This window comes from Melospiza georgiana, chromosome 9, assembly GCF_028018845.1.
Source record: "Melospiza georgiana isolate bMelGeo1 chromosome 9, bMelGeo1.pri, whole genome shotgun sequence".
NCBI lineage: Eukaryota > Metazoa > Chordata > Aves > Passeriformes > Passerellidae > Melospiza > Melospiza georgiana.
The window spans coordinates 11406178-11419253 of record NC_080438.1 but is presented as its reverse complement, the minus strand read 5'-3'; positions in this window follow the sequence as shown (position 1 = coordinate 11419253).

The following is a 13076-nucleotide window of genomic DNA, read 5'->3' as shown; positions in this document are numbered from 1 at the left end:
ATATACATAGGCATGGCATGGATACCTGCCTAGCAGGGTAGAGAGGAGAAACGCCCATGCTAGGAACAGTAATGGCTTTTTCTTTTCCTAAAAAAGTTTTGCTGTTGATTCATTTTCAAGCAAAACTCAGGGGAAGAAAAAAGATTCTTCCTTTTAGCAGGATTTGCTGCACTGTCTGAAGAGGTTTGACACTCACCTCCCGTTCTCCTTTTCTGGCATGGAGAACAACAATCAAGCAATAACACAGAGGAAATAATTTCTGCAGTTTGATTAGTCTCCACACCAGATGTTCCCACATATATTCACATCTCCCCAACTCTCCTCCTCCAGCCAAGAGTGTGTGCAGCTGCTACTTCTGTAGTCAACACCAAAGCTATTTAACAGAGTTATTAGCAGGGGGTTTACATTATAGATCCCACCACTATTCTCCAGGGGTCTGCTTCTGTTCCCATTGAAGTTAAGGCATCATTGCACTCATTATCTTCAGAGAGCCAGAAAACACATTGCTGGGATTTTTTTTTCCTACTCTGTTGCAAATCTGCACTTGCACCTCTTCCAGCCTCTGATTTCCATCTCATTTTCTTGCTGGTACAGAAGGTTGTGCAGCTGTTCACTGGCCAGCTCTGGGTTTTCATTCTTTGTGGAACAGATTCCAGTGGCAAACAATTTTAAGAAGCACCACAACAGGTAAGAACTGTTGCTTGTTTGTTAATTCAACTTTAATGACCACGGATTTCAAGAAATGGGAAGTACAAAGTTGCATCTCCTTAATGTAGCACTGCCTGAATAAACCTCAAAGGTGGACATGAGCATTCCCAGATGGTGACAAATTCATGGGCTCAGGAAAATTCTGTCAGGGCAAGGAGTGGCTGGAAAGCCAGCCCCTCAGCCCACAAGTGAGCACATTACAATAAATTACAGCTTCTGTTCATTTGGGGGAAAAAATGTTCTTACTTAATACAGACAAGAAAACTGCCACAGCCTTTGAGCTCTGGGATTTGTTCTAATTGCTCTGGTTGTGAGTGGCTTCCTGTAACATGCAAAAAAAAGAGAAACATTTACTATTCCTTCATATCTTATTAAGAAGGCAATTACACATGTTTGCATTTCTAGGAATTCAGTATCTGTATAAATTCTGCAGCCAGTTTGTCTTCACTAATTATGTGTCTTGTTGCAGAAGACACGTGGAATTTTTTCATCAAGGATTTATGCTTTTTTGATGCAAATTAAATGTGATCTGAGGTGGAAATATGCTGGTGGAAGCATTGCAGTAACAGTTGGGAAGAAATCATCCTGTATATCCACAGTGCTGTCCATGGGGATTTTTTGCCACTGGGTTCTCAAGGAAGCATCTGAGGATCAGGATTTCCCTGGGGACGATCATGTGGAAAACAGCAATGAAAGATGAACAAAGGGCACTGGTTATCAGCTGAAAGCTGCCACTCTCCAAAAGGAACATTTTAAATAAGAAAATGCTGGGTTAGCTAGATTATCTTAGATAACTAAAAGCATAAATAAGGAGCACTGCTTTTGCAAGGCAAGTGATTGCAGGAGCTGGTCAGTAATCACATGTTTTGAGGAGGAGGAGGAATGGTCTGTTCCTAGCCCTGAATTCCCTGTAAGGAGACAAGATATGGTGCTGCACTCACCCACACAGTGAGGCTGGGTGAGTGCCCACAACAGACTGGGCAGCACCAGCAGCAAGCAGAAAGGTACATCAAAATAAGACTAGCAAGCCCAGCCCTCCCACTCACAGAGGCACAAGCTGATAAGCCAGGGAACTCTTCAGGACAAGGGTGGTGGGTATCATGAGCTTCCTGAGGCCTTGAAGGGAAATTATGGGTACAACTAGCTCAGGTAATTAGGTGTAAATTATCATATTGTTCATTGGACTTGAAATGTCACAATGTTTATCACTCTCCTGTGGCGACTGGATTCCAACAGAGAAATCTTGTTTAAGAGCAGGCAAAAAATGAAAAGGATCCACAAAGAAAATCATTCATTGTTTGCCTTCTCCCAGCTACATAAGGCAAAGAAGGGTAAAACAGCACAGAATTAGAGAAAAATTACATTGTTGTCATCTTATTGCAGGGGTTCCATGCTGTTGTCTCCTTATCACAAAAGTTCCATACCTTGGTGTTTCTCATGGGCAGTTCCTCAGAGCAGAGCACTGACTCTTTCTTCTTCACAAAGCAGCCACTGACTCCAGTTCCCCTCTCACCCAGCCACCCCACTCTTTTATAGCATCTTCTTCTCATTGCTTACAGCTGTGGACTGGTAAAGTCAGGCCTGCTCCTAATCTTTGATAATTGGCCCAGCTGCAACTCCTTAGGGGTGAGATTACTTTCTACACTATCTTTATTTTCTTGTATTCTATCCCACTACATTACATGGCTAACAATGCCTGTATACTAAATAACTGAGAAGAGAATTAGCAATATTAAGTGTGTGAAATCTTGTTTTCCTGAGCTTTCATGGGTTCTGCCACTAACTACAGTGTATCCAGAAAAATGTATCCGGTCAAACTGTGGCACAAAATAGAATGAGAGACACTGCATACTTCAATATTAAATAAAAAAATCTTTGTGGTGAGAATTTTTTTTGTCATTGGAAAATAAAATCCCTCTGCATCATACCATCCCAGTAGCTTCTTCCCCTCCCTTCATGCACAGCTGACTGTAACTCCCACTCTTCCTGTTATAAGAGAGAAAACACGAGGGCCTCTTTCAGCTGCATCAGTGGAACTGGATTTTTAAAGCTCCAAAGATGCAGAAATTGTGTGGAATTCCTGAATGCATCTAAAATCTGTCCCACAAGTCCAGCAGCAATGAAATAAAACAAAGGATGTTTTATCATGTTGCAAATCTCTCTCAAGAGGTAACAAGTGAAAGCAAGCATAACCTCAGTAGAAAGGATAGCAGGATCTAGACAAGCAAAGGCTATCTTGCACAAACTGAAATAGCACAAGAAAATATCATTTGGTCCCTGCCTCTCAGTAATCAGAAAGCTTTGTCATCACAAATGCTATGGGAGACTAGATGGCAACAAAGTGCTCCCCCTTCCACCCCCTCCAGCAAGCTCGTTTCAGTGAGTAATAACACACAAACATAAAAAGACTTCAATGAAACTAGGGGAGAGCAGATGTTAATTACAGCAAAATGGTCTCAAAGCCAAACTGAAATTTGGTTTGGTTTTGCACAATTAGTTGGGCAGCACTCCCAAACAGTGCAAACTGCAGGGCATGCAAACCCTGACCACTTGAGGAAGATCTATGTGCAGCCTGCCCATCCTGTGTAACTGAATGTCACCTCTGCAGTTATTGCCAATTGCCCTTAAGCTAATGCATCATATGTCTTTTTGACAAGAGTAATAGCTGGGTTCTGACAACGAATAATTGCCATTTCAATTGAAAATGTTAAAATATAACTGAAATCGGACATGAAATTATTCGTGAAAAATGTGGGAGAGATGATGGAAGTATATAACTTCACTGGAATTATCAGCAGCTTGACTGGCATTGCCTTAGTTCTAATAAGGATTCAGTACAGTACGAGCCACAAAAGCAGCACTGAGACTCAGTGACTAAGAGCTTCACTGCTAACCAGAGAACAGCCAAGCTCCTAGACTGTTTCCATTCTCACCAAATCTTGTATTTAATGGCCTAATTTCTCAGTTTTAAACTGTCAAACTATTGAAAAGGCTGAAGCTCTACACACTGTTCCAAATGAGCAATAAGGCCATGTCCCTCAGGGTCAGCTGCTGGGCTCCCCCAGCACACCTTTTCTGGGAAGTAAAGAAAAGGATGAACATTAAGTGCCACAAGTATCTCCCTCCAAACCTCAGACTTTTGCAGTATGCCATTGTCTCACTTTCAGTAATTGAAATTAGGCTCTCTAAATATTCCAATCAATTACATTTTGATTTACTGCCTTCCATGGCATTTTCCTCTTCCATTTATTGGTGCACTTGACTTGTATTTCCTACGGGGACATTGTGTGATAGAATTATATGTCATTCTTTTAACATGTCTCTTTCCTTCTCGTACAAGTTTTAGGCTGTACCCTGCAGAGTGCCCCTGAACTGATCTATCCTCTCTCCAGTCCTAGCAGCAATGTCCAGGTAGCAGTTTTTCCACCACAGCTATGATTAGAATTCTGAAAAAAAGCTTCCCCTGAATCCTGTCTCTATAGGACTGCACTAAGCATAACTAAATAATGGAATTAAACATCTTCCAGCATGCATTTGTGAGAGCAGTGTCTGATTTCCTACATTCAAATGCACCAGTTGTAGTCCTTGTCTCCCCTTGAGGAAAAATGTATCCAAATCATGAGTGGACTTTTCCCACCTATCTTCAGTACAGGGTAACCAGACTTTGGTTTTGCTCTTCCTACACCAGCCAGTAATGATTGCCAAACAAGTGAGAAGAGCCTTGTGCCAGCTGTGGGGCAAATTGATGACAGAAGTATCATCAGAGCAGCTCTTCAAAACCCATTGACTTAAGCATCACCTTACTCATCAATTGTTACCTGTTCTGCAATGGCTGGAAACAGGTGTTTTCTAAAAATTAATTTAAAATATCCCTTTGTATTCTACCCAGCCTCCAAAATAGTCCAGCATTCAGACCCAGTGCTTCATCACTCCTACTGACAGAGATTGTTCTTGCACGCACACAGCCCTTACCCACCTCTCACAAATACAATGCTTTTCTTCAGCAACAGAATTCTCAAAATCTCTAAATTAATCTATTTCCAACAGTCTTATGCAGGCTGAGACTTTAAAAGAGAAAAAGCCTTTGGGATAGTAATCTCTTCACTACAAATACCTATTCTTCCCATGTATAACCATTGCAGAATATATCCTTTAATCTGATGTTATTTTTTCTTAAAGTACCAGAAACTAGTTAGAAAGCTGTGCTTATACTGTACCAACAATTCATAAGAAAGTGATGGGGTGGAAATATTTTGAAAATTTAATTAAACTTCAGAGAATCAATAAAACCATTTGTTTTGTTCTAGCACCTGTTTTTAGGCAATATCATCTTCATGCTGCTGCCTGTTTGGTTATATTAGAAATTACATGATCTGCTCAGCTGCAACAAGCCTATTGATTTGTATGTAATAGCAGGTAGAAGTACTGCCTGTTTACAAGGGATTCCTAGTTACTGTGAACACTGTCTGTAAACAGGCAGGGACTCCAGTGTAACACCACATGCCTCAGAGCAAGCAAGCTAAACACGGCAGCAGCTCACACAGCAAGCACCGAGCACGTTCTTTGTCAGGTAGGAAACTTTACAAGTCTGGCAATATAAATAACACAAAAGATGTCAAGCTTTTCAACAGCTCCTAAGGGGAAGATGAGGGAAAGGGAAATAGGGGGAAAATAAAAGAAGTGTGATGAACATAATCACTTACTATTCCAGCAACTTTTTCTATGTTGTCCTTTCTGCATACCTTTTGCTGCACATGCTGCAGTCCAGACAGCACAGTACACACGGTGTCACCCTACAATATCAGAAAGCTTCACCCACACAGAGCAACACCAAAACCACTTCAGAAGGCTGCAAGCTCTGCCCTTCTTGATCTTTAGCCCAACCTTTTATCCCCTCCTGTTGGTGCCCTGCCCCTGTGTGCCCTCTGTTCCCTTTGGTGGCTGCTCAGTGCCCCTGGGCACTCCCTGGCTCATTGCAGTCAGTGCTGCTCACCTGCTGCCACAGCTGCACCCACTGGGGATGGGGCTGGGCCAGCCCCACTCACAATCACCACACACTGTGTGCCCACAGATACCTACTGAAACCCTTAGGTACATGAAGAATTCTGAAAAAATAGGAAAACACTTAACTACTAACCAGTGAGCACTCATTTGTCCAAGGCACTCCAGGGAGGAGAACTCACTGGTAAAAAGTTTTCTCCACTGAAAGAGTCTGTCCTTGACCGTTTCTGGCCATGCTAGAGAGCAAGGAAACAGTCAGCAAAAGTGGAATCTTACTCTGGAGAGTTTACAGCTTTTTCTCTATGGGATTTAAACAGAATACCTCGGAATCCTTGTTGACCATGTCTGCAATACCCATCAATTCCAACTTCCCAGCAATATTAAGAGTGTGCCTAAAGCAGATACAGCCTTGTCTGACACCCCTAACAGCAGTATCAGGTCTCCCTGGGTCTCTTCAAGTCAACAAATTGCCTGGGCACCTATAGACTGCAATAGTCCAGTTTCTACCTTCTGTTCACCTACTAGTGCATCGCATTTCTACAAACAGCCTATCAACTCTTTAAGAATAGTAACTGCAGGTTGAGCATTTTAGTATGTTTGCACTGGGGTGCAAGATTAATTGAAAACTTCTGACTTTGTTACAATAGGACAGTTGTTGACTATCCCTTATATGATGAAAGAGTGTAGATGGAGTGTTGCTTTTTAAAATTAGTCATACTAACATGCTAAATAAGACTGTTGTTCATTTCTCAGTCCTAAAAATTCAAGAACAGTGAAATGAAGTAGCATAATTTCAACTAACAGGTCTCTCTTGCCCTTTGGGTAAATTGTAACTGAATCCCAACAAATGTGAAAAACTTGTATTTCTTCTGCATTTACTGTTGGAATCAGAAAGCCAAAACAAATAATAAAGACACAGGGAGGAAGCAGTCCCCATTAATGCATCTCAAACTTTGTTCAGCTGATTCTTCATCCTAGAGAGTTTTGTAAAAAAGCATCAGGTTCCAGCATACAAAAAATTGTTCTCAGAGCAATTCCTTTGATAGACAGGTAGAACCAGGTAAAAGCAATAGATCTTGAATTTTAGTCTGCTTTACTTCTGACACTGTAGGATTACTGTAGGTTTTAGGCTCAGAGTTAGGAATGCTTACCTCCCACTGCAGTACCTGAGGCTGCAGTCTGTGCAACTCTGTTTTGTCTTCAAACCTCAGCTTTCATGTATGTGCTACAGGGATGCTGATGTTCCTCTCTATGCCCTGGAGATCAGTGCCACTCAAGCTTGAGCTTTTTCCGAAGTTTTTGACTATAGTCTATATCCTCCATGGTCTCTGCGTCACACATTTTTTCATTTCAAAAGCTTAGAAGAAAGTATAACATGACTCCAGCCACACTCCAGGAAGTGTAATAGTGAATTCTGATCTTGGAAATAACCACATACATTCAAAGGGCTTTTGAGTTTACAATTTTCACTTTCTTATAACAGCCTACTTTTTTGCATGATCACAATGGATCATTGAAGTCAAAGAATAGTATAAAATATTCTGAGATAATATAAAAACTCTGTCAAGTTCCATTACTTAACAGAATGTTGTCAAAATGAGTGTTCAGTTCTCTCTTACAACAAACTTCCTCCCTGCCTCACGAGAAGCCACACTCAGAGTATCCTATAAACCCTTCCATATGAAAAAGCCACCAATGAGTAGGTGACATGGTGATTCTATTTGAGGTTCTATCCTCATCAAAGCATCCAATATAGAACATTGGTATTTTTGAAAAGAAGTGGAAAGTACAATATATACTAGAAATGCTCACTTTCAAATACCTAGAGCAAATGCTGATTATGCTTGAAGTGTGTGCTTTGCCATTGGATTTCCTACTACAGTAGGGTTTCTTTTATTTATATATATGCCCCTTGCTTGTTACTGTGCTGGGAAGTGTTCTGAAAGCTGCTCCATTATGTGTATTTCAACAAGTTGAAGTTAATGCTCTACTAAGCATTTTTCACACTATGTGGGGAATTAAAAGTTACATGTTTCTTGCACTGGTAAGTATAATAAGAAACCACTGCCCAAGGCAAGGTGCTCTTTGTGAAAACTTAACACATGCTGGGAAAAGGCCTCTTGGTGCTGCTTGCTGAAACAGGGATGAGGAATTGACTGAAGTGTCTTTTTGTTGATGTCATCAGACAAGAGGGGGAGGAACAAAGGATACAAAGGAGCGTAAGGAACCACGGAAACACTACACAGGCAGAGAAGAAAGTCACAAATGAGAATAAAAGACAAAGGATTTGCCAGAAACACTAATCTGTGGAAAGAAAACTGACTGTTCATCTGGAAAATGGAAAAATCTGTATGTTCTTTGTAAGTATACTGGCTGTACCAATGAAAAACTTGATTTTTCCCACCAATTTCTTCTCCTAAAAGCAGCAAGATTTTCAACACTGGCTAAAGAATATTCTGTGTGCTTTATGTCACATCCTCATATCACACAGATATAGCTGTAACTTCAGTGTCTAGATAACAAAGGTTTTACAATTTATTAAAAAACTAATATATCAATAGAGCAAACCCTGATATTTTGCCAATTCTTTGAAAGTAAGGTGAAGCCACAAAAGAACCCATTAATATCAGCTCCAAAATAAGCAGCCATGTCACACCCAGGCTGAAGTGTAGTGAAACGTGTACATGCTCCAAACACCAGCCACATCAACTGGTTGTTGATTTTGAATCCATGTTCATTTTGTGAGTGGAGACAGGCCAAACTCCAATGACACAGGGAAGAACAAAGTGTCATCTCATATGCTGCTTGTTTTCCAAGCACATCCTGTTAGGCCACAGGTTAATCATTGTCACTTCATGCACCCACATATCACACAGTTCATTAATTATTACTTAATGTCACTACACTACTAGATTGTTTGATGAATTCTATTAGTAATTAGAACTGCTCATGCAGTGACATTCAAATAAAACTTCTCCTCACAGTACATTATGAAGAGTCAGAAAGAGAAAAAAGCTAGATTTTATGAGATGCATTTCATTTAGACTACAGCTTGTTGATTTATTTTACTGTTACCTACAAAATACTCATGACAATCCAAAAACTCAGACTAAATTCAGCTGCATCTCCTTATACACATTTAGAACAGAGAAAAAGGATGCCACGCCAAGAGCTAACACTGTTATTTATCTAGAGAAGGTCAAACAAGGAAAGGATGCTTTTAGACACCAAGTAGAATTAATCTTAGCACTAGTATTCAACCATTTGACTTCAAAAAAGAGTACAGTCAAGCTGATGGCTTGTTTGCTACTCTGTGTTTTAGGGACAAATTTCAATACTACAGTACTTTTACAAATTCTCCCTGAGAACTAAATGAACTGGGCTTGTTTTACAAAAATGTAATCTTTGATGATCTGAGGGAAGAAGGCTTGAAGCAAAGTCATTTCTTTCTCACATCTGCCATTTTCTTTAAGTTCAGAACAAAGTAGAAAGACATGATACCTTAGCTGCCTTTCTTGTTAACTTTCCCTGAAATCAATATATATTTAAGAAAAGTTTTGATTTTACAAACCTACATATGTTGCAGCAACAGTATGTTCTATCAAAAATAAACCTGTGAACTGCAATAACGCTCTTCAGCTCATGCCTCCCACTGTGAAGCAAGTCTTAAAGACTGTGGTTTTACAACATTTTTACACTGTGAGCTAAATATGAGCCAATTGCATCTCCTGAAGAAACTGCTTTAATTCATCAACATTCAAACTCTGCATATTGAGCAGCCTGCTGGCTGTGGATGTTCACCTCATTACCTTTCGTTTACCTTTCCCTCTCCACGGTGGTGGAACACTTGCATGAGATTGTGGTAAACAGCAGCAGCCACCTGCAGCCCTGCACAGCTCAGAGGCAGTTCCAGAGAGGAAGCACAGTGGGAGCTCCAAAGAACACGTGATGTCTATCCCAGGCATCTCTAACTCCACATCAACCACCCCTGACAGACATTTAGGTAACCACATCTCAAACACCTCCAGGCTGCAGATAACACAACTTGCCCGGGTAATTTTGTATCTATGTAGCTTGTTCAGAAAACTTGGCTAAAAACTGAGTCCTTTCTTCAGTTCAAGGCTGTGTTTCCTGTTACTGTTCACACTGACTAGGAACTGAAATAATTCACTGAACTGACTAGGACTGGACTAAGGGTTCAGTCTCTTAAGTTATGTAAAACCTTTTAGTTATTTGGATGCTATTGCCACACCCCCCCCTTGGCCTGTTCTACACTTCCATTCAGACAATTCCAGTCTCTCCACATTTGTTAAGTCTCTTCAGGAATATTTGCAATGTATCCTATTCCCTGTATCCTTTACAGGCCTTAGTGGCCAAAGCTAGACAAAGAACTTAAGCTGGAGCCTTACCCGAAATCAACTAAATGATGACTTCTATTTTATAGATGATGTTCCCATTACTAGGCATCAATACAGTATTTACCTTCTTCAAAGTAAAATCCTGTCAACTTCTGTTCTGTCCATGGTTCACTTTTACTCTTTTCAGCTGCTTAGCCCCAAGTTGCCCAGTCTTAACTGGTACAGATAATTCTTCCCACCTATAAATAAAACTTCATGGATATTTAACTGCATACACTTTCCTAAACTACAAATTTATCAGTATCTGAGTGATCCAATCCCCCTGTCCACTCACAGCCCCTGCTTGCAAGATATTATCTCAAAATATTTTAAATTTATTCTAGACACAACCAAGAAGTATTTGTCAAGACTTTTTGGGGGGAAGGGTATGTTTGAAAGAGACATCCCCTAGCATGGGATCTTACCTCCCTAGAGACACACAGAGACCATCAGTGACTTGAAAGGGAACAATGTGCAGGCTGGGAACCATTGCTTTTGGAGACTTACTTTTTCTAAAGCCGTGTGACTCTTCAGAGTAGCACATAAAAGACAACTATGATCAAATATTTTCTGTAGCAATCTTTTGTACACCTGTAGATATATATAAAAGAAAATGTTTACTAGCATGTCCCAGAAGATACCAAAAGGATTTTGTGCATCTGGTCTTACTGTATAAATTTGAGGAGTTGTAATCAAATTCTGGTAACAAGAAGACTAAACTTGCATTTCCATATTCAGGAGAATTTACAAAAAAAGGTATGTTCTCCTAAAGTACAAATCAAAATTACAAAGGCTGAGAAGCTGAATCTAGACTTTGTTTAGATTTCTACAGTTTGATTTTCCATATCCTGCCATTCTGATCTGGAGATCAACTGGCCTCTTAATCATCTAATTCCATCTTTACCTGATCCAATACTGTGAACTGCAGTAATGCTTACATGCCACATACATACATTAAAACACAACTGCAAAAAGCATAAATCTCTCCAACTGCCATTGATTGCATCCTCTACTTGCAATAGTTCTCGGGAATAGAGCAGTAGATACAAAAGCTAACAGAAGTCCTATCCTGCCCCTTCCTGAACAATAAAAATTAATGCTACCAAAACAAAAATCAGGCATGACTGCTTTTATGATCTGCCTGTATTTTTCTTCTCCCCACACATGTGGTGTAAATATTTGTGGGACTTGTACCACACCTGCGTTGAACTTTGTAATGGAGAAGGGAGAAGAAGTAGAAAAGATCTTTGTACACATCCAGGTAACTGAGGAGGGTGGGGGTCTCCTGGCACACTGCACTTATTGATAGCTACAGGCCATAAGGACATTAATTGTAAAACTACCAGAGAAAAGGTTTCTTCAATTATACGTATTTCCATTAGCCCTATGCAGAAGTAAGAATTATAATCCTAGAAATAATACTGCATCTCCTTGAGGAGACCTTTCAATTGCTTTGGGAAAAAAGACAACTAATTGAAAACAGAGTCATCTGGCAAGAGTCCTTGCTTAGGACCACATTAGCAAATGTTTTCCCACATGGTGACATAAGAGAATTTCTGTTTCCAATCCAATGGTATCCAGAGACATATAATATGTCGGGCAATCATTTAGAAAAGTTACCACACACCAGGTTGTTTATCATGTGGCATCAACTTTTTACTTCTTGTTTTCTAGTCTTCTCTATTTCTGTTCTTCCCAAAGCCACTATCATCATTAAAAAAAAACAGCTCTGAAAGAAGCAAGCCAGCCTGATGCCCCTTGGTAAACAGCCACCTCTGAACCTGCCATTTTTTGTACCTGTAAGTTTACCTAAGGTCAGATTGCAACCTTTTATAATGAACTCACATATTTTGCAAAAAGCAGATTTATCAGGTAGAAAATTGGAACCCAGAAAAAATCACCAATAACTTAAATGTTCCAGGAGGCTTATTAAATAAAATCTAACTTCACAGTCATGTAAGCAGCAGAGATCCTCATAATGAATGGGCAGAATACACTACAGCAGATCAGGAATTATAAAACTAAATTAGAAACCCAAATTTCATTTGCTATAAAAACAAACGGCTCTTTGTTCTTCAAAGGAAGTTGCTGAGATAATGCAGTGAATCACCCTTCCGCAGTCAATTTCTGAAGCTTAATCCTTTCTATATTTCTTCTTGCTAATTATGTATGCATCATACATTTCAGCATTTTGTGAGAGAGTGGATATGATTAACATCTCATCTCACAGCTTTAGGATGCCTAATTACCCACAACCACCCCTCCTCCACAGACTGGACATGGAGGAAAGAGCCAAAATCCCACAGCGTGTTTCACTGCTTGGTTCCTGCTTCTTGTGGTAGCCTGGGACAGGACTGAGCATTACACACACACACACACACAGAGAGCATCCATGCCTGGCAGCTCCCTTCATGCCTGTGCTGGGTGAGCCCCAGGTGGTGCTGACTGCCATCATCCCAGCACTTACAGCCTCACATTTTACATCTGCAGCAAAAACAGAGTCGACAACACACTGAGGGCTCAGCCCTTGCTGGACAGCACTGCACTCCACCAAGGTTTTCTGTTCCTAACTCTGTGCCATGACCCCCAGTGAACAGAAGTTTGGAGGACACAAAGAAGTAGACGACCCAAACTAACCAAAGAAATACTCTGTCATATGTGCTCAGCAATAAAATGGGGAGGACAGAGTGCTTCTTCTGTCACTCAAATGAAATAAGCCATGCTCTGAAGAGAACAACTTGAATGTCAGAGAAAATAGTAATGTAAGGCTCTCAGCAGCCCAGTTTCCAGCAAGGAGACAAGGATTAATAGAAACAAATCCTTTTGAATTGAAGATTAAAGTCAACAGAACAAAACCTGGGTCTGAGTTTGCGTATTTTGTATAAACAAGCACCACCTCTTTCTAGATGTACCTCTGTCTACCCTTTATAAATGGCTAAAACCTCAAGCATTGTCCTTTTCTTCTTCTTC